We start from the raw sequence: 24,070 nt of genomic DNA, 5'->3' as shown, positions 1-24,070 counted from the left end.
CTTGAAAAACTAGGTCACTGGGACATCCTTGAAGATTTGAGTGTCAATATTCCAGAATAGCCTATCTAGAAGCTAAGGAACCACACTTGAGTTTTCCAAAAGACATCAACACCGGCACTGCCAAAACATCACCAGCAGCACTGCCAAACAGAAGGCCTGTACAGTGAGATCAGTCCTCCCATCTTCTTCACTTGTGCAGCTAGGTGCCACTGCCAACTGAGAGCTTTAACATGGCCCCAAAGACATTTGGTCCCAGGAGAGTTGTCAGTGAGAAAAAGCAGCTTTCAACCAGTGGTGTGCCCACCACTACCATTTTTCTGGGGCCATGTGTCTGCCAGACTGGCCACTGGGTAGGAACCTGGGAGCAGCACACTTGCATCAACAGAACAACCCCAACCCAAACCCAAGACCATTACTGTTATTGAGCCAGCCACTGCATTGCGATGCCGATGAGCAGTGATGCTGAATTGGATTTGTCCCTTTTTCAAAGTAGTAACCAACAGTTGGAGGAAAAAGAGCAAAGTGGAGCGGAACAAGAAGTCAATCTTCCTATCAAGCAAGAACCTCCTCTTTTAGAATCATTGGCTCCCATATCTCTAGCAAGGAAAATAAAGGGTACTACTCTCACATCTTCTCCAAGCACCACTTCTGATGATGATGATAGGGGCATGGAGTGGATCCCGGCAGAGTCCAGGAGGTGCCAGGAGAATCAAGGGAAGAGAAAAGTTCCTGAAAGCCTCAGACTTATAGAAGGAGATGATGAGGAAGATGATGACGATGATGCAGTCATTGTGGAAGGAGACACAGAGGAGTACAACATTGTTTTTCAACCTGCTCCAAAGCATGTGGCACAGGTAGCACCACCAGCTCCCATATTTGCAAAGCACCAGCAGAGACGTGCACTAGTAACCAATACCTCAGTAGAAGTATGCACTGCAGAGAGGCAATTGATGACACACCCACCTGCCGACAGTTCTTCTTCAGGCTTTGGCAGCAGTACAATATAAAAGTACTCCCCCCAGTTTTTAACTTTTTATGGTGAACAGACAGGGGGAGCACATTGTTGTATGCAGTATTTTCAAAACACCCATTTTAGTTGAGGCAAGCTTGGCTCACATTATGGTACTGGAGGCCAAACAACCCATGTGAAAAAACATTATGCAATCCAGTGAGAGGAGCACCTTAAAAAAATTACTGAATGTGGTGATGAAGGTGAGGAGAAGAGTCGGGGAACATCAGTAACAACTGCAATCACAATAGGAGGTGATGATGACGAGGGAGAAAAGGGTGACATCATCACGCAAAGCAGAACACTCCCTAGCAATGCACCAGCATAATCGCGCACCTCAGCAACTGCACAATGGCACAAGACTCAAAGTCAGCTGAAGACACCACAGCATACAGTGACTGCCCCACCAAGACGCACACTGAGTCTACTACCACTTACTTATCAAAAGTCACCTGCGTCAGTGCCCTCAGAAAAGATGAACAAGAAATACAGGCTACTATTATGGGCATGTTCAAGAGGGGTCCTATGACCAAAACCATCCAACAGCATGTTTGTACAATAGGAAGCTGTCAAAAGTGGTAGCGCTGGACCTCCTCCCTTTTGCTTTAGTGGAAAGAGCAAGATTCTTGAATTTGAGGCAGCCATCTGCCTGAAATGGAAAGTTCTGAGTAAGACCTATTCTGCCAGATTTGCTGTTCAGCAAAGTGACGTTCACACTCTATCTGATGACAAACATGTGGACCAGTTGTCAGGGGACTGATTACATGTGCATTACTGCACACTGGATTTTTTTTGTGGGGTAAAGCTATAGAGTACCAGTTAAAGCCCTGATACAGGAAGTGCCAACACATTGGAACTCAACCATGTTGCAGTATCTATTTGAGCAATACAAACAGATCAATGACCATGTCATTCAAAGAGGAGGGGATGAAATTGAGAAAGCTATGACCAGGGATGCAGAAAAATTAGGCCTTGTCAAATGCCCGACACCAATGTTACTCCCTTTTGAGGTTTTCACATGGGACAATAGCAAGGAGGATCCTATGATGGTCCAAGCTATCCCATTGCTGCAACTGCTTCAGGACCAGATAAAGCAGGTGTCTGAAAGGTTCACACTCACATGTTTCAAAGAAAACACAGAAGCACATGCCTTGGTTGAGAGCCTAATCATTCACTTGGCTTGAAATATTAGGCTGCAACATGAAATCATCTCCTCCAGAGACACACCTGTGCCAAACAACTTGATTCATTCTGCAAAAACAATTCTGTCCCATTTCAATAATGTTTCTGAAGGGAATGTTTCAAAATACAAGAGGTGGATTGTTAAGCAAGTCAAAGATCTGGAAGAATGGCTGGAACTTAGATTTCCACTCTACAGTTCTGGGGTCTTGCTTTCATCTTCTAGAGAGGACAGTCTTGCCTCAACGCAGACAACACCAGCAAGCAGAATATCGGTAACAACTGCAACAGAAGAATCGGACCTGACCTCTGCATTGATTTGGTATCAAATGGCAGGGATTAAGTTCAGAGCCGAGGAGATGGCAAAAGAGGTTGAGCAAGTGGCAGCACCATTGACCATTCAGAGGATGTTTCAGCAGTATCTGGAGGATCAAAGAAGGTCAATGTGGATCAAAACCTCATGTGTGTTTTGTTGTGGGAAGAGCCACCAATGGCCAGATCTCAGCAGGCTCGCAAAAGAGAACATGGCTTGTCCTGTAGCAAGTCTGTCTGGTGAGTGTGTGTTCGGTGCAGCTGACACAAATGTTACAGTGAGAAGGAACAATCTCTTGCCTCAAAATATGGATAGGGAGAGATTGACCATGATCAAAATGAACAAACATTTCATACTGCACAAGTACATTGTTCCTGAAATAGCACAGGAGGAGGAGAATTGGTGAGAATCAAGTGTGTTAGCTGACCAAATTCTGGGTGAACCACCTGTCTTTGAGGACGAATTCTACTTCCCTAACTGAGTATGCCAATGCCAACATAGAACTTTTTAATTATTTCTCGCTAAACTTTTTTTTTGCAAAAACAAAAGTAGCTTGAGGAACTTTATGTTTGTGTCAGATTTATGCTGCCCCACCATTTATTTGTCAGAAATATGGGCAAAGTTCAGTTGGAACAATGTGCAGAGAATAAGCCTCCACAATTCCTTCTTGATACTGGAGAAAATGCCTGCCTCTTTTGCATGCCTATTCTTTTTTGCATCACTTAGCAGGGCTGTTTTACATGATTACCAATAGCAAATTCAAATGTGTTGCTTGCGTCAAAGATACCTACTATATAACCTACCCCTGCTTGGATTGGAAGAGGTAACTGCAACTATTGCAACAATGAATGAGTGATTATGAGAGATGACTGATGGTTTATGTGGTGGCAGACAGTGAGGGTGTTCAATTAATAGTAAACTTAATGTTGATGAATTGCAATGTTTGGTGCCTGATTGATGATCATTTTTTGTGAAGGTGATTGCCATTTACAAACTTACTTAGGAACACTTAACCTGTATGGCCTACTCCTATCCTTCTGTTTTTTATCACCTAGAAGAGCTGCCCTAGGAGATAATTTGATTAATGAGACTGCCAAATTCCAATATGTTCTTGCATCAAAGAGGAGATACAATTGTCTAACTATCATCATGCTTGAACTGGAACATGTAACTACTGCACAAATGAGTGATATATTATTGTGATGATTGATGATTTATATGGTGGCAGATAGTGAGGGAGGGTGATCAACTAGGTTTGAAATTTGATTTCAATTATTTGTAATGTTTGAGGCCTGATAGGTGATCCTTTTTTCTTGAAGGTGATTGGCACTTTCACACTTAGAGATGTTTACTTGAAGGGTCCACTCCTTTTTCTGGATCTTCAGAGACCAGACCAGCCACTTTAGTTATGAAACACAAACCTATAAATACTGCAATTCTGTTTTTCTACTTGTTTTTCAACAGCAGTGCATTGCAGGTCTATCTTGATTGTGTCTGAACTGGGATGGAGTTACTCAGAGTCAGAAGAAGGATGGAAGTAGTTGGACTACCTAATCAACATTTTGAAGAGCAAAGTTATCAACTTTAAAGTTGCCACGTAGCTTCAGCGCTAAGCTGGAAGTAACCGGTAGTAGCGCTGGGGCAGGAGCTACAATCTCAACCATGCCACAATACAAAAACCAAGCCAAGCCACAGTACAAAAACGGGGCCGCGGCGCAGCACTCGTAAGGATCACATTCTCTGATTCACCATAACGAGGTTTTGATTAGATTTAATCAGTTTTTAAACTGCACCATTTTGCACATCTTCTAAAAGCATTATTTCGTAATTGCACTACTTGTTTAAATGTACCACTGAAATTGAATCCGAGTGGTAAAGCGCACCTACCCGCACCGGGAGGTCGGGTGTGCACGAAAACTGCCACGTAGCATCAGAACTAAACCCGAAGTCACTGGTAGCAGCCCTGGGGGAGGAGCTACAATCTCAACCACGCCACAGTATAAAAACTGGCCCGTGGCAAGCCGCACAGCGGCCGCGCGCAGGCGGCGCGCCTAAGGCAAGCCCCGTCAGCACCCATCCACACCCAAACGGGCCGAGGGCCAGAAACTCTTGTCCTCTAGCGCCAAACCAAACGTCATTTCACACTTACTCAAGAGATATGCTTTAAGACCTGCAGATACACAAAAACCCAGCATGCACTGTGTGAAAACATCTCCTATTGAGCTGGAATGCCCGTTTGTTTGCTCTCATTTGCAAATGGGACTGTGAGTTACATATGCCAAACATACAGAGAAAAATATCAACTCTAACTGCCTATCCCTGAAATATATCTATTTTTATTCCAGTTCAATACCCAAACACCTTGACCCTGCTCTCAGGACAGGCCTCTCCTCACGCCGCACAGCACCACCAGTGCGCCCGTATCCCTCCACCCGCTGCTGCCGCTAGTCCACCGCTCCCCATGACTCCTGTGCACAATTACTCCTATGTGCCCCTTTTGCTGGTATTTACTGTCTTTACTTGCTGTTTTTGTAGTGTTGTCTGCTGTTGCCTTTTTTTCCTGTGATTGTCTATTCTTTGCGACCCCTTTTTGCCATCTAAACCCGCCCCAATCGCCATCCCCGCCGCTGCTTCCCTGCAGCCCCGCCCCCTCGCCCGCCCATTGGCCGCCCCATTCCCACCTCCCAGCTGCTCCCTCCTCCCACTTGACCCTTATATGGCAGCACGCCTAAGGCAAGCCCGTCTGCGCCCATCCACGCCTGGACCACGCCCAGCACCAAAACTCCTGAACCCCGAAGAAACCATGACACCAGACTGCACTATGCGCCAGCACCCTCCATGCACTCAACCCCGGACGATGACACACCTGCTATCGGGCCACCGCGAAGAGCACCAAAGGGCCCTTCACCTGCCGGAACTGCAGCTTCACCAGCATCCAACCCGCAAAAAGACGAACCAACGAACCCAACTACCTGAGATGCATCCTCCTCAACTCTCGCTCCACCCACAAACACTCCATCGAACTCTGGGACCTCCTCGACTCAACCGCCTCAGACGTCGCCTTCCTTATGGAGACCTGGCTGAACCCCGCCTCAGCACCCGACATCGCCATAGCCATCCCGGAAGGCTACAAGATCTCCGGCAGATACCGCACCAACAGAGTAGGAGGTGTAATTGACATCGTCCACAAGAACACCCTCAGAGTCTCGACCAACACCGACGACACCCTCAGCACCGCCAAACACCTGCACTTCCAGATCCACACCGACCCCAACACCACCCTCAGAGGAACCCTCATCTACAGATCCCCTCGACCCAGACCACAGTTCAGTGACTCCATCGCCGACCTCATCAACATCCATGCCCTCGCCTCCACAGACTACATCCTCCTCGGGGACCTGAACTTCCACCTCGAGAACAACAACTATGTCAACTCCAACACCCTGACCGAAAACCTCGCCATCCTCAGACTCAGACAGCTTTTGACAACACCCACCCACACCACCGGTCACACGCTTGACCCCATCTTTTCCGCAAGCCACCACGTCTCCTTCAACCACAACACCGAACCCCACTGGACCAACCACCGCTGCATCCATTTCATCTTCAGGAAACCCACCACATACCACAGCACCCAACAGATGCCTCGTCGCTGCTGGGGCAAAGTCACCAAAGAGAAGCTAGCCACCACTCTCGCCCAGAGCCCAACCAGCCGACCCCACTGAACCCAACACCTCCGCCCTCAATCTCCGACCGTGGCTCAACGACTGCACCAACACTCTTGCTCCACTTAAGACATCCTCCAACAGCCACACCAGCAAGAAAGCCACCTGGTTCACTGAAGATCTCCAGGCCTCCAAGGGTACATGATTGAAATTGGAGAACAACTGGCTCAGCGAACGATCACCAGACAACTACAAGGCCCTCACGAACGCCACTGCAGACTCCATCAACTCATCAGAAGTGCCAAGAGGACCACCTTCAAGGCCAGCCTCGATAACAACGCACACAACAGCAAAGAGCTCTACAGCATCGTGAAGGAACTCTTCAACCCCAGCTCCAACACCAGCGACATCCCCCCTTCGCAGCACCGGTGTGACTCACTGGCCACCTTCGTCCACCACAAGATCGCCGACATCCACGACAGTTTCATTGCCACGACCTTCTCGCCAACCACCGAAACCTCAACCCCACGACCACCAGCCGCCTGATCCCCTGGTCCAACATCAACGACAATGACACCATCGAAATCATGAACTCCGTCCATTCCGGATCCCAGTCTGACCCATGCCCACACCACATCTTCAACGAAGCCAGCAAAACCATCGCTCCCCATCTCTGGAAAGCTATCAACATCTCCTTCGAGGCAGCAACCTTTAGGGAGAGCGCATGCTGAGATCAACGCCTTACTCAAGAAGCTCAAGGCGGGCCCCAAGGACCTCAAGAACGTCCGTCCCATCTCCCTGCTCCCATTCCTGGCGAAGGTCACTGAGAAAATTGTCAACAAACAACTGACCCGCTACCTCGAGGACAACAACATCCTGGACCCATCCCAGTCTGGTTTCCGCAGTAACCACAGCACCGAAGCCGCCCTCATCACCGCCAACGACGACATCAGAACACTGCTCGACAACGGAACTGTGGTTTTTGCAATTGTCACCCCGAGTGGGATGGGTATGCTCAGACGTGAGTCCCATGCACTCCACACCACTTGATTCAAGCAAGCCGTGCTGAAGACGGCTGGAATGCCAGAAACCGGTCCTCGGAAGCTTGTTTCCGGTCCAGGGAAGGCAAGGCTTGGCAGTTCAGGCTGGACTGTTCCCATGAGGCACAGGGTCAGACTGATTTGCATTGGCCATGTCTGAACTGGGGTGGTGTGGAGTGCCAAAAATCGATGGATTTAGGCCCAGATCCCTGTACTGGGGTGAATGTATGACATTGTTCTGCATTCTGTCCTTCAACTGTGGTTTTTGCAACGGAGTAACAGCAGCCCTCATCCTCCTGGACCTGTCAGCCGCCTTCGACACGGTCTGCCACCGCACACTACGAACACACCTACATGGCGCCGGGATCCAAGAGAAGGCCCTGACATGGACCACATTCTTCCTCTCTGGCAGAACTCAGAGTGTGCGCCTCTCACCCTTCCACTCCACTGCCACTGAGTTAATCTGCAGCATACCCCAGGGCTCTTCGCTAAGCCCAACACTGTTCAACATCTACATGGCACCCCTCGCCCACGTCGCCCAACAGCATGACCTCAACATCATCTCCTACGCCGACGACACCCAGCTGATCATCTCACTCACCAGAGACCCTCACACCGCCAAAACCAACCTCCACGAAGGAATGAAGGCTGTCATGAATGGATGAAGAACAGCCGACTGAAGCTGAACTCGGACAAGACAGAGGTCCTCATCCTCGGCTCCACCCCTTCACCCTGGGATGACTCCTGGTGGCCGACATCACTGTGAACAACCCCAACACCCTCCGACCACGCACGCAACCTGGGGTCATCCTCAACTCAACCCTCTTCATGTCTAAGCAGGTCTACGTCGTCTCCTCATCCTGCTTCAACACCCTCTGAATGCTCCGCACGATCTTCAAGTGGATCCCCACAGAAATGAGAAGAACAGTCACCCAGGCCCTCGTCACCAGCAGGCTGGACTACGGAAACGCTCTATACGCAGGAACGTCAACCAAGCTCCTGAGACGGCTGCAATGCATCCAGAACGCCTCGGCACGACTGATCCTCAACATCCCCCGCCGCAGCCACATCATACCCCACCTTAGAGACCTTCACTGGCTCCCCGTCAACAAGAGGATAACTTTCAAGCTCCGCATCCACGCACACAAAGCCTTCCACAACGCTGGCGCAGCGTATCTCAACACACGACTCAGCTTCTACACCCCTACCCGCAAGCTCCGCTCCACCAGCCTCGCCCTCGCCACAGTCCCCCGCATCTGAAGAATGACAGCCGGCGGCAAATCCTTCTCCCACCTCGCCGCCAAGACCTGGAACACCCTCCCTGCCAACCTACGGCAGACCCAAGACATACTGGCCTTCAGAAGACTTCTCAAGACCTGGGTCTTCAATCAGTAGCAGCACCCTCACTCTCTGCCCAGCCCCTTGAGACCCTCATGGGTGTGTAGCGTGCTTAACAAATGTCCTTATTGATTGATTGATTGAAACACTGTATTGAGAGCTGGGAAACCTAAGAAGACCTAAAACCAGATCTAGCATTAATCACTGAAACATAGCTACACAACAACACCCCGACGTTGTCTTAGCTCTACCACCAGGTTACAAATTATTAAAACAAGATGGAAAGGGGAAGAAGGGAGGGGGCACAGCCATTTTATTTAAAGAGCACCTTACCTGTATTCCTGAGCAGTTACCCAGACACGCATGAGATTCTAGCTTTCTCGGTGCTCAAAGGCATATACAAGCTATTCGGAGGGGCTGTCATCTACAACCCCACTGGCCATCATCTTGACTTCAGCGCAAACTTGCTATCACAACTTCTCCCTCTTTGCCTAAAACAGAAACATTTTTTAGTTATTGGTAACTTCAATATCCACTATGAAAACTCCACTAACCCGGGGGCCAAACATTTGGAAAATGTTATGGTAATAATACAATTAGTTCAGTGTATCAAAGGACCAACCCACATTGCTAGACATACACTGGATCTACTGTTCTCCAACATGGAGACTATCAATGTCCATGACATCAAATCATTGACTTGGACTGACCACTCCCTAATCTCCTTCTCTTTCACCCTACCATATAAACCACTCCAGGCAAAAACAGAGTTTCAATTAGGGAAAAGAGCCTGGAACCAAATCACCCCTTGACTTGTTTGCCTCACCTTTCTCCCACTATAACCCCAATACTTCTTACACAAAGTCCGTTCAAGTGGAGGCTGAACATCTACAAAAAGAAATCGAGAAAGCCCTTGATCAGTGCGCTCCTAAACTAAACAGTAAATATAACAATAAAGCGCAATATGAAAAGTGATACTCATTAGAACTAAAACTATTAAAAAGAAAGTGTAGAACCCAGGAGCAAAGGATAGCAACGACAGACAGACCTACCTAGTCGAACTGAAAAGCTATCACTCTGCCCTAGAAAATACAAAGAAACACTACTATACAAAAAGGATCGAAGACAATGGTAATTCATCTAAAGAACTCCATAAAGTAATTGGAGAACTTTGCAAACCCACTAGTTTGTCTCAAACTATGGCAACTACAATAGATAACTGTGAGCTACTTAACAACTTTTTCACTGATAAAGTGACAAAAATCCATGCATCCTTTAACAATCAGCCCGAGGGAGATAATATGGACTGGGAAACCATGACACCCCATACCCTGGTTCAGGTCCTTCTGGCCACTCTGTCCCCCCTCTCAGAAGAGCAAGTAGCAAAATCTATGACTGAGGTCAAAGCAGGATCGCCTCTCGATCCCTGCCCACACTTCATCTTCACCCGACGTGTCAGTCTTATGCCCCTATGTCAACAAAATCTCTAATCAATCTTTAGAGCAAGCTTCCTTCCCCACCATATGGAAGAAAACAGTGGTCTTTCCTCTATTAAAAAAAACGGACTAGAAATGTACATCCCAGCAAATTATGGACCAATCTTGTAGCTTCTGTATCTATTTAAAGTCTTGGAGAGACTGGTTAATAGACAACTCACCACTTTTCTTGAAACCAATAACCTACTTGACCCCTCCCAGACTGGTTTCAGAGCCAGCAACAGCACTGTGTCCGATAATGTCAGATCCCTAGTGGATCAAGGCAGAGCTGTACCACTGATCCTTTTGGACCTTACTGTGGCTTTTGATACCGTATCCCATAACATCTTAATACAAACTCTCTACGAGAAAGGATTACATTCAAGAGCCCTCTCATGGTTCGCATCCTTCCAGAAAAACAGAATACAAAAAATTCAAAAGGGCCCTTGCTCTTCAACTCCCAAAAAGTATCAAGCATGGAGTCCCACAGGGAGCCTCTCTAAGCCCTACTCTTTTTAGTGCATATGTATCTTCCCTAGCTGCCATTAGTAGGAAATGGAGCTTTAACATCTGCTCATATGCGGATGACAAGCACTTATTGATCCATATGGATGGCAGACTTGCCAACACTTACACTAAGAGCAACATAATTAACTACCTCACCGAAGTCGCAACTTGTATGACCTATCACTGCCTAAAGCCAAACAATGGAAAATCTGAGATTTTGCTCTTCCGGGGTGCACGCTCATTCTGGGACTGCAGCTGGTGGCCCCAAGCATTGATAACCGCCCCTGAACACAAGCATGTTGCAAAAAATATGGGCATCTTATTCCAAAATGCTCTACCCATGCAGGACCAAGTGCGTACGTTATGTGGAAAAGGTTTCGCTACACTGAAACTTTTCCACAGACCTTTTCCTTGGATTCTGCTGAATTGCAGAAAACGGGTCACTCAGGTCCTTTTTCTAAGTAGACTTGACTACGAAAATGCACTTTACATGGAAATTCCCGAATACCTTTTTTCTTGCCTTCAAGTAGTCGAAAATGCAGCCGCTAGACTGATTTGTAATAAAAACAGATACAGCTCAGCATCTGACAGCATGAAGGAGCTACGGTTGCCAGTGCGCCAAAGAGCCAAATTCAAGCTCCTCTGCCATGCTCCGAGAACCTTGCATAACAAAGACCCACATATTTTGCAAGACAAAATGACATTTCACGTCCCATTACATAACCTGTGATCGCGCCATCAGGCCCTTGCAAAGGTCAAACGTAACACCAGAGTCAGGATGGGAGATAGTTCCTTTTCTAAGTTAGCTGCTATTCTGTGGAATGACCTCCCACTTGACTTACCTCCCACTTGACTTAGTTTTTGTCTTTTTGTCACACCTTTTCCAAAATCTCCTTTCCTATACATTCATCAAACCCCAAATACTCTTCCCCTAGACTGTGTGATTTATGGAGATGTGACTCAATTTATGCCATGAATGGATCACACACTTGGTGTTGCAGATGTGATGAAAGTGACACCAACTCACTGAAGGATCTTCTATTACCTAAGCAATAGCCCACATGGGCCCTATTTACCCAGCCCCGCATAAAAGTGATCCATAGTTTAGATATATAACAGTATCATTCATCAGCATCAGCATTCAAGCTTTGTGTTACGTAAATGCTTACCCTTGTCCAATTGATACTTTGAGTCCACTTGTTTTGATTCGAGGAGTTTGGAACCTCAATTTTTATTAAATACTAGCTCCCATTTGCCCAGAATAAGTTTCTATTGCTATTTGTTGTTATATTATCACTATCAAGTATTCTTGGTTGTGTCATGTAGTAATCTAGTCTCAATTCTTTGTAAAGTGATGATATAATATATAGCCCACTAGCTCAGTCTTTCGGTTTTAATTTAGGTGCCTGCAATGGATAATCATTCCTATTATCCTACAGTTGGAGTTTATGTGGTTGGAGGTGGGACCTTGCTTGTGAATTATGATGCCTTCCCTGTTATTGCTTCATCCATATTCAGGTAAGAGAACTATGGAGTTAAGTAAACTATTTAAGTTTGTATTCAAGCAACTAACTTCTACTGCAGATAAGTAATCATTGAATTAGGTTGTTGTATGCAACATAGGCCATGGCAGCATCCCCCTAATGGTCAAGATAGTTACAGAGGGTATTAATACAAGGGTATATAACTAAACGATATACACTTTTATAGACAGGTTATAAAAACAGGCTGCACAAAATGGCAGTAGAGCAAAGAAAAAGTAAAACACAAATACTCTGCCTAAGGTATAAAGTGTTGTAAAATAATGTTTTCCTATATTTTTGTACAAACAACCCATCCTCTCCCCCCACTGCAGGCCCATCACTCTCTCAAAACAAATTGACCCATCCCCAACCGATGTCCAAGAAAAAGTGTATGAAAAAAATGACCAGTCCCAGCTTCCTTCTCACCCTCTCTACCCACAAGTCCCTCCTACTAAAAACAAGCTTTTGCAATGCAACAGGTCTGCAAGCAGTATAAAGTGGGGTCGTTCAGTTGTACATAATGTCTACTTGGTTATGTATAAGGTAACAAAAATGCTTATAACACTTTTTTATCATAACTTTTCAACATGCTGCACAGCAGCCACTCTGATCTGCAACATAGATTAAAAACATTGGCAAAGCAATAGCTCTGGCTAAACAATTGTAAGGTCCCAAAGGGGAGACCTATTGGCTATGGCAATGCTTGTTCTTATAGGCATAGGAAAATTAAGTGATTTGCCCAAAGTCACAGGACACTGAGGCAACACCCAGACTGGAGTCTAGTTTCCAAGTCTGCAGCTCTGGCAATAACCTCAATTCAAGGCTAGAGGGAGTGTGGGAAGGCAGAAGCCTCTTGGAGACTCAGCTTGTTATCGGTTCAAGGTTCCAATAGTACAGAGCAGAGCGAGAGTTCAGGCTTGAGTTTCTGGGACTTGACCAGCTCTTACTTTTCCTGCTACACACCCACGCTTTCTGCTGCCTAGAGAGACATAGTAACATGCATGGGTGGGTCACCTGCCCTCCCCCACTCACTGATGTGGGGTGTGGATGTAAGACACTCATGAGGGAGCAGCTGTTTTTGATTCCGAAGGCCCCGGGTGAAGGTGGGTCTGCTACACCGCTCCCCGAAGTACGCTTCCTAGAGCTTTTTCGAGTCGGAAGCTCCGACTCCATCCAGCTGATCGATATGTGCATCGTACTTGGTCGCTCGGAAATAAGACCCATTGTGCTGCATGAGTCAACCATGTTGTAGTTGTCCGGAGGGCTTGGATGATGGGTATGAGTCGATCGGAGCGCAAGGCGATATTCACATCGTACTTGCTCGCACGTACAGCGGTACGAGTTGTTCGGAAACCAGAGCTACGACTCGGATTCGCTCGCTACGGATCCTGTTTGGAGTCCTTCTGAGTGAGATTGGAATCTGGCCTTTAGTTGGGCAAGAACTGCCCCTATTCCATGCTCTGAGGCATCAATTTGTAGGATTAATTCCGTGGAAAAGTAAGGGGCTTTGAGCACCAGGTTTGGGCACATGGCGACTTTGGATCACTGACATAATATCAATTCAACTAATATTAATATACATAAATATCCGAAATTAAATACTGAGAACATAAATATCGACTCCATGTCCCTAACTATAAAAATCACTAATATCCAATACACAAATATTGTTGACAAAAAAATAATTTCAACATTATCTTTAACAAAAATATCAGAAACATAAGTAATGTCGCATATAATAAACATGCAACAACCCAAAAATATCTATTCTCACAATATAGATCACAATATTTTTGACAACATAACTAATAAATCCTTAAAAATACACCCCAAAACCAAGTTTACCATAAAACAATTACTTCAAAGAAACCCAAAACTTATAATAACTATCTATAATTGAATAAAAATATATTGCATTAAACAAAAATTCAACATACACCCCAAAAACATTGTACACCTAAAACAGATATAATTATAATCACAAAACAATTATTATTAACTATAAACATAAACCTTAATAGAAATATATGAAAAGCAAACATGGAGATGATAAACTCCACAAACAAGAGACTTACGAATGGTGGAAAGCAACCTCATTGTAAGACTATATTGATAAATTAATTGTACCGCGAGGTCTAGGAATCTACATCTCCCCCCTGTACGACTCACCAGACCCCCAGATGCTAGAGGACTGGTCCGTAAACTTTGCGACAAGCTCCAGGAATATGCTGGAAATACTGTTGAAGTACACCTGGTCGGATATAGTCAAGATTAAACAAGAAATAGAACAAATCAAAATTATGCTGAATACACATGATGATCAAGAAACCATCATGAAATTTCTGGAGGAAATGAAGAAGCGGCTAAAGATAATGGTGAACAACAATAAAAGGAGGAAGCAACGGAAACTACACAGGGACTGTGGTGACTATGAGTTGGCAGGATCCGGAATTAAGCAAAAAGTATGACCACCTCTATGATACACCTAAACCAGGCAACACCAAAGTACGTCACCACCATGAACAACAAGAGGAGGAAGCAACAAGCATGAGTGACACAAATACAGAGGAAACAGAAATAACCAGAACCTCAGAGAGTTCACTATCAGAAACCGAGAGGGTGACCCGACCAAAAATGACTTATTTAGACGAGTAACGGGTCATGAAACAGAGCCAGCAAACAATAAGATCGATATCCCGAATGAATCAGATGGAGGACTCACCGAAACCGAGAGAAAGGGGGAGAGGAAGAGGAGGAAAAGGACCAGACAAAAAAGAAAGAAAAGAGAAAAATACAGAGTACGTGGGAAAAAGGCAGACACGCTACTGGAATCATCAGTAATGGAGGACTAGATTGTAAATCAAACTATTCTGAATCTAACTACTAACACAATCAGCAACAAAGACAAAAGTACTCTCTGTCTTGGATTCTCATTCTGCCCCGCAGTACCCATGAACTATGTTGACAGTAAAATTGATGTGTTTAAGTTTTGTAGAAAGGTAAAACTCAAAAAATGGCATAAACTTAAACCAGCAAAGAGTAGGGAACAGCACTACACAGAACGATCAACACAAGAAGAAGGGCTAGCCATTGGGGACAAAGATACCATGATTGTCCTACATGAACTCCAGAATAACCCAGATGAAACACACATTAGTAAGGATGCCCTTCTCATCTTAGACGAACTAGAGATCAGGCATGATAAGGCAGCCAGTAGCAATTTTAAACCACAATCTACCTTTGGTCCAAGAATGGGCCATAATAATAGAGATATCTTCCAGGATCTAGTGAGCAATGAACTTTTAAAATTTAGACAAAAAAACTGGCCCAAGAAAATGAGAAACTTCAAACACAACAGCCGCACAGAAGAGAGCTATGGAGGACCAAGCCACTGACGAAAGTATCATAGTGAGACCTGCAGACAAGGGTGGGGATATTGTCATTCTACCGAAAGAAATGTACATTGAGGAGGCATTGCATCAGTTGGACGACAATAATACCTACACTGGCTCCACTCGGGTGGAATTTAATAGCAGTATCACAAACATCTGGGAGAATCTTCATGAATGGAAGGATAAGGGGCCGCTAGAATGGGAGGAATATTGTTTCTTGAAGAAAGATTCTCCCATTTTACCAGTGATATACCTCCTCCCAAAGATCCACAAAGACAGTAATAACCCCCCAGGCAGGCCCATTATCTCATCTAGAGGTAGCTCCCTCTAAAATATCTCAAGATATATGGACCATTTCTTGAGGGATTTTGTATCCCCTCCTACGTGAGAGATACAAAATACTTTTGGGTAAAATTGCCAATCTAGTGTTGGGAAGAAGATTACATCCTTATCATTTTGGATGTCAATTCACTCTATATGGTAATAGACCACGAACAAGTACTACAAGCATGTGTGAGATTGCTAAAACATAGGGATGTTAAATTCTTGGAACACACCAACATGATCCTAGCAATGATCAGGTTCTGCCTCATGAAACACTTTTTCATGTTTAACTGGGAAATCTATAAGCAAAACCATGGCACCGCGATGGGCACATGTTTTGCGCCGAGTTTTTCCAAACCTGTTCATGAGGCATGGGAGGAAGACAACAGAACTAACACTCAACACCAGGAAGCTTTGCAAAGGTGAAATTGTGGCTTAGGTACATAGATGATATCTTCATGGTATTGCAAGGAAAAGAAAGTGAGGCATTGCTTTTCATTAAAGAACTGAATCACAATGAAAGGAATCTCACTCTGACCAGTTCCATAAGTAGGGAAGAGGTTGAATATATAGACACACTTGTGATAATCAAAGATAACTCTATACGCACAATCCTCTACCGCAAGAGCACAGCAGGTAACACCCTACTACATGCTCTGAGCAGCCACCCAGACAATCTCAAATGGAGAATACCATACGGGGCGCTGCTCAGAGCAAAGAGAAACTGTAGTTTGATATTGGACTACCTCAAGGAAGAATCAGTAATGATCGAAAGATTCAGGGCTAAAGGGTATCCCACTTGGGTCCTGAAAAAGGCGGTAGAAAGGGTTAAAGAGATAGACAGAACAAGTACTCTGGAAACAGCAGAAAAGGTGGTCACCGACAGTGAGAATGAGAAGATAACACGCATGATCAAGACATACAATGGCAATTCTGAACAGATACGCAAGGTGGTTAATAGACACTGGGGGATTTTGAAGAACGGCCCCATCATAGGTAAGAACCAACCCGAAGTATCATGTACAGAAGGGGACGACCCTTAAAGATCTATTGGTACACAGTGACTTGGCACTCAACACTGATAGTAAAGGAATTGATCTACAAGGCTTCTTGTCATGCGGCCATTGTAAAGCAGGTGAGGGTATCAACATGGTCAAAGAATATTGGAATACCAGCTCGAACACCATGATCAGCATATCAAAATGTATAACTTGAACCAGCACATTTGTCATCTATGTTCTGGAGTGCCTATGCAAGCTTAGATATGTGGGTAGCCCAACACACATGGCAAAGAAGCGTGTTTTAGAGCATATGAAGGCGATAACAAACAAAGACAAACAGTATCCCAATGCTCGTCACTCCACTAGCCACCATTACTCAGATTACACCAAGCTGTCATACTATGCCACAGAACAGGTCTTACCAAAAGCCAGGGGAGGCAATCGTGTTTTGAGACTTAGACAGCAAGAATCTAGACATATTGTAAGCATGTGTACCTGTTTCCCAAATGGACACAATTTGGATGATGAAATGGTGATACACTTACAGGAAGAATGATTTACATGTATGTCTGCAGTTTTGCATTTTACTCTACAGGTTTTAATTTGCATATACAGTCTGTCTAATTTTTGAATATGTATCTTTATTCCACAGGAGGAAAGGAAGGGAATACGTATCAAGCCGGTGGCAAGGGGATCCCTACCCTTTTCTTCAGACCATTCTTCAGTCACACTCCGAGCTTCAAATAAGATTTTAAACTTTTTTAAACACTAGGGGTATGACACAAGGGGATGAACGAACCAGAAGTCACAGACACATGACATAGGTATCTATGACATGACATACCCTTATATCAAGTACCAAGTATGTTTGCAACGTAGTGGAATAGACATGGACTGATCCACAATTACCCAATAACAAGGGTCTGCCACCAATTTGAATTACCATTTAGGTACAACATCAAGGAGCAGCTCCGTAATCACCCACTAACAAGGGTTAAACAGACACATCACAGCCCAGTTTCTTGGGATGGCTGTAGGAAGAAGAGGTACTTACATGGGAATACAGAGTCATGGTGGTCCACATTGGAATATAACCACTTTATAAGTAGTGCACACTGCTTAGGCCCGACAATGGACCACCCCTCTATGTCAGGGACACAATTCATTTCAGAAAATCCCCCGCGCACACAAAATACGCGGCCCTACTGGGAGAGGGACTACTATGACCATAATACTGTGCGCGCATTAGATAGGAGCGCAGCGCGACCCAGGGTGATTTAACGACTATAACAAATGCGATTCCGAACATTAATACCTCATTATGAATGGAAAATGCACACTGAGAATGCACACCAAGAATACAATATGTTAAATACACAATGAAAATCTGATAATAATTGGTTTACAATATTGCGCTCACAGTTCAGACGCGAACTGTTTGGTGTATTTTCTGAAGTCCCTTTACTATGTCCCTGAAAGTGTATGTAATGACATTTCTTTGTTTGCAAACAAGCAACTTCGCAAACTCTAAAGCAACAAACCAAATCCATTTTCTTTTTTAAAAATATTAATATGTATATTTTATTACATCAGTCAATTATAAAACATCACAATGTTATTAAACAATGATGTAATAATACATATATAATAAATATATTTTTTAAAGTTTAACATTAATCAACCAACCAACCAAGCATTCCGACTAAGCAGCTCCCAGCTAACCTGGGCGGGAAAAACAATTGCTATCTAGGAATATTGTTATACCACTGGTTGTAGTCATTACAGATCATGGGAGCTTGCAGGTGCCTAGCTCAAATCTTCCAACTGATATTCCATGTTATGTCATATGCTCCAGAGATCCCTCTTCAAGGTCTGTGAAGATTCCCCAGGTCCTTCACCACAGAGAAACTTAATCCCCTGGCACAACAGGTCTATTGAAACAATAGCAGCCCTATTCCTACTGCATCACCTGCTGACATTCAATCAGCTATGTCAAGACCATGATATTCCTCTTGGTCAATTCCTCGCCCATGGGCCACTATTGGTAACATGTCTATTCTATGGGACACAGTTGATCAGGAACCCCCTCCCATACCTTCATACACACCCTGTACACCAAGATCTCGGGTTGACACAATTACATGGTTAAACAAGGTCATTCAGGACCACATAGGGGTTTGTCTAATATCTCTCCAACAGATACGGAAGGACAATGTTGGGCACCCAATCAGTAATTCATAATGGACATTGAAACTTGTATCACCACAGCGTATCTCCTGCAAGGCATGATTTCAGAGCATCCAATACACATTGCTAAATATGGCCTAGCTAAGACCTTCCAAGCTAAATCGTATGTTACCAACAGCCAAATTTACCTGCACCAGATACCATTCCTGCATCCCGACCTCCAACACATGCTCAGTGTGTGCTCTGCCCTAAACCACTAGTGGTGTGCTATTCACAATGAACTCGCCACAGTCACTGAACTCACTCACCTGAACACATGGGCAGAAACTGCCTAAGGGATCTACACACCAGATAAGAAACATATAACCCTAGCCTGCTTTTGAAACCTAACCCAACTGCTTGCCAAACACACCCCTGCACAGTATTGTAGAGCTCCTGAGTCACTGTCACTTGCACAGTGGCACAAGGCTCTTCTCCTTTGGGCAGAGGACGGAAGCACCAGTCTATGCTACAAAGACCACAGCCTCCACAAAGGTCCAAAGCGGCGGGATGGGACATAAAGCTTATACAGGTCAAAGCACTAAAACTTGAGGATGATTCCCCTCATGACGATCTAATACAGACCACCCCCCAATGCGAGCAGAACACCTTGTCATCCCTGGCCCCTAACCGTGGGAATAGACATGCCCCTGGCCCCTTAGAACCACCTCCAGCTCTGCAAATACTACCTTAGTTTGTGTTTCACTTGTTGTATGGTGTTTGCTAAGTCCTGATCGGCCACTAATAAATTATCTAGTTTCGCTTGAATCATTAGCCTATCTTGCTTACCCTTATTCAATGAAAATTTTAAGGTAGGCCTTAAAAGTATACCACACCATACAAACAGAGCTACTGCCATCATTCTCCTTGAAGAAAGTTGGAATCCACCTACTGATATACTTACAATCCTCCTTTTTGTTTAAAAGCACATGTTTAAATCTCCATGAGTTAACCTGCTTCACCCCTATTCCCTGCATCTCTAAGACAAGAGGATTGTGGCCCGAGAGGAACTAGGGGTATCCTTCGATCTGGCAGGTCGTGATCAGCTTGTTGAAAAAAGTAATCAAGACGGGCATGCGTGCTCTGTGGCCTGAAAAGAATGTATACACCTTAGGTTTCCTCCCAGTTTATCGTAACTGTTCACCTATATCAGAGCTCCCTGGGAGGTTGACATTCAAATCACTGCACAAAACCACGGGTAGGGGATGGTCCGGTAACTCCTTAGAAACCTGTGTTAGGACGGAGGGATCATCAAGCACGCTGCCATAAACTGAACATAGCGTAAGCTTGCCTCCACACAATGAGTGACAAACTGCGACTATTCCATCTCCCCCGAGGATCATTCTCTATTTGTGAAAATTTCAGCAGGCTTCCTCGGGCTAAAACTGCCACACCAGTATTATGCACGCTTGGGTGGTACAAGCTACGAGTCGATAGCCCAGGGAGTTGACACTATCTCTCTGTGAGGCTTCAGTATGTTTCTCCTGGAGGCAGACAATGTCTGCCCTCAGAAGTTTTAAACCCAGAGAAGGTCTGGCTCTTTTCTTGGGGTAATTTAAGCTGCATATATTGATAGATTTGATACAGATCATTGGCCAATCACTCATAAGCCATTGTTCCCCCCAACACCCTAAACGTAAACCCTTCAAAACTACAATATCCTCAGGCCCACCTCCATGAGTCACCACACCGCCTCTATAGCTTTTTCCACACCTGCTTCATTCATACCAGTTAGTTTGGCCTTCTTTCCTCAGCCTACCCCCTGACTGTCCCCCCTTTCCCCCCTGCTCCCACCCCACCCTCACCACTCCACTGAGCAAACAGGCCTTGCCTGCATGACGCCGTCTAGCCTCACAAACCCCACTCCCCGGGGCCCCTCCCCCTACCCATGACAAACCCTCTTATATACATCTATTCCTATACATCCCCCCCTATTTTCCAAACTCATTCCCCTTTTTTTTCCTTTTTTTCCCCTCCCCCCTTTTATCTTTTTACCCTTCTATTCCCCCCGGCTTTAACCCAAAATTCAAAAATTTATTTTTGCATATTTCCCCTTGAGTCAGACCTTGCCCTGCTGATCCATAAGAAATTCCTGATCCTGATTCTCTGAAAAAAAGGTGCAGGTGCGCCCCTTCCATACCACCTTCAGTTACGGCTAGGGTTTTTATTTCAGGTAGTCTGACAGGTGCAGGGTCGATTACTCGGGGAACCCGACAGGGTTGCCCTTGCTCTCCACTCCTGTTTGCAATGTATATTGATAATTTTTTAAGGAAAATAGCACAAAATACTGTTATTCCATCAATAATTATGCATGGCCAAGAAGACCAAGATCCTGGCTTACGCCGATAACGTGGCAGTCCTAACACCTAACCCAGTGGTTGCTATCAAGGCAATAGAGGCAGAGGTGGCTATATTTGGGAGCATGTCTGGTTACTCGCTAAACAAAGAAAAGACACTGGTTGTTATTAACCCCTTCGCTGCGGGGGATATTTCCCCTCTGTACTGGGGGAAGGGGGCACGCACAGCGCTCACATGCTCCTGCCGAGCTAAGCTCGTCATGAGGCACGGCGCTCCTGTGCTCATGACGAACTCAGCTCGTCACGGCCACACCCGTTCCCGTGGAACGCTCAGCACAGCAGGGGAATTATCCCCACATGCGAGCGTTCCACGGCTCATGACGAACTGAGCTTGTCATGAGCACCGGAGCGCTGTGCCGAACTCAGCGCCCTCCTGAAGAAACCCACAGCTGACCCCACCGAACTCAAAAACTATCGCCCTATCTCACTCCTTCCATTCCCGGCCAAAGTCATCGAGAAAGCTGTCAACAACCAGCTCGCCGCATTCCTCGAAACCATCAAATCCCTCGACTCCTCACAGTCCGGCTTCCGAGCCAAGCACAGCACCGAAACCGCCCTCATCGCAGCAACAGACGACATTCGAACTCTACTGGACAATGGAGACACAGTCGCCCTCATCCTCCTCGACCTCTCCGCAGCCTTCGACACAGTCTGCCATAGCACCCTTCTACAGCGCCTCAAAAACATCGGAATCCAAGGAAAAGCACTGGAATGGATCACCTCGTTCCTCTCCGGAAGAACCCAGAGAGTCCGCCTCCCACCATTCAAGTCAGAGGCCACTGAAGTCATCTGCGGCGTACCTCAAGGGTCCTCACTCAGTCCCACCCTCTTCAACGTCTACATGAGCCCCCTCGCGGCCATCGCACGCCAACACAACCTCAACATCATCTCCTACGCCGACGACACTCAACTGATCCTATCACTCACCAGAGACCCTAACACGGCCAAAACCAACCTACACGAAGGAATGAAAGAAGTAGCCGAATGGATGAAGCACAGCCGTCTGAAACTGAACTCAGACAAAACAGAAGTCCTCATCTTAGGTACCTCCCCCTCCGCCTGGGATGACTCTTGGTGGCCAGAGGCCCTTGGAAAAGCACCCATCCCGACGGACCACGCACGGAACCTGGGCGTCACCCTGGATTCCTCACTCTCGATGAACAGACAAGACAACGCCGTTTCTTCATCTTGCTTCAACATTCTTCGCATGCTCAAAAAAACATTTCGCTGGATCTCTACCGAAACTAGAAAAACAGTCACCCACGCTCTGGTCACGAGCCGACTGGACTACGGAAACACCCTCTACGCCGGCACCACCGCAAAACTCCAGAAAAAACTACAACGCATCCAGAACGCCTCAGCCAGGCTCATACTAGACATCCCGCGTAAAGAACACATCTCTGATCACCTGAAAAACCTCCACTGGCTCGCCGTCAATAAGAGGATCACTTTCCGGCTCCTAACCCACGCACACAAAGCACTCTACGAAATCGGACCCGAAAGCCTCAACACACGACTATCCTTTTACACCCCCTCCCGCCAGCTACGATCCTCCAACCAAGCCCTTGCCAATGTACCTCGCATCGACAAAACCACCATGGGAGGTAGATCCTTCTCCTACCTAGCAGCTAAAACTTGGAACTCACCTCCCACTCACCTTCGCCTTACTCAGAACCACCTAGCATTCAGAAAGCAACTCAAAACGTGGATATTCGACAAGTAACTCCCCACCCTTCTACAAGCGCCTTGAGACCCTCTGGGTATGTAGCGCGCTATACAAATCTTTTGACTTGACTTGACTGCTAATTTGGGCACCTGTATCCAGAGTAGGAGTTTGAGGGGGTTTTGAATGAATGAAGGGATTGCCCTGGCTCTCCCTTTATTTCTTCCGGTCAATTTTCGTAGGCCTTAAGGCATAGGGCTTCGGAATCACATTCTTGTGACGGAAGTCAAGGATAAGGGAACATTTAGAGTTGGGAGTTCTGTTGATAATTATTATTATTAGTTTTGCAATTATATTTATCCTTTGCATCTTTGCACTTTGAAGAATGGTCTGTTGTTTACATCTAGTGTTGTACTATTGTCGCTTTTACCTCTGTCAATTATTATTAATCTCAGTCCCGTCATTATATGTATTCATGTGTGTTGATAATCATGTTTTGTAACTACTGATTTTACTTTGCTCTCTTTCCTACCGATGTATCAAAATTAATTTGACATTCTAACCTGACCGGTAGGGGAGGGGGGAGGGGGGTTGTTTTAAAATGCATAATAAAGATTATGAAAAAAATAAAACAAACAACCACCGCCACCTCAAACGGAAGAGAGATGGCTCGGCCTCTGCTGCCTCGCTGCTATACTGACCCCAACCCGCCAATAACGGCCCCAGCGACATTACTTATCACCCTCGCTCGTGCTGCTGCACAGGTCCCCAATCACCCCACAATTACCATTCGGAGGTACGCATATTTTATAGCTCTAACCAGTAGAGCTCCAAATCCCATAGGCCGTAAGCGTAGACCACATGATTAGATAACCACTCCTAGGGCCTCATTTATGAAGGCCTTGCGCCACCGGTGCGTCACTTTTTCCATTTTAAAAGTGACGCAAAAGTGGCACAAGACCTTCATAAATAAGGCCCCTAGAGCCGACGAGGGGATACCTCATGGTTGTAACACCGAGGGCCTCATTTATGAGGCCTTGCGTCAGTTTTGCGCTGCT

Source organism: Lissotriton vulgaris, chromosome 6 (genome assembly GCF_964263255.1).
Source record: "Lissotriton vulgaris chromosome 6, aLisVul1.2, whole genome shotgun sequence".
Classification (NCBI taxonomy): Eukaryota; Metazoa; Chordata; class Amphibia; order Caudata; family Salamandridae; genus Lissotriton; species Lissotriton vulgaris.
This window is presented reverse-complemented; position numbering follows the sequence as displayed.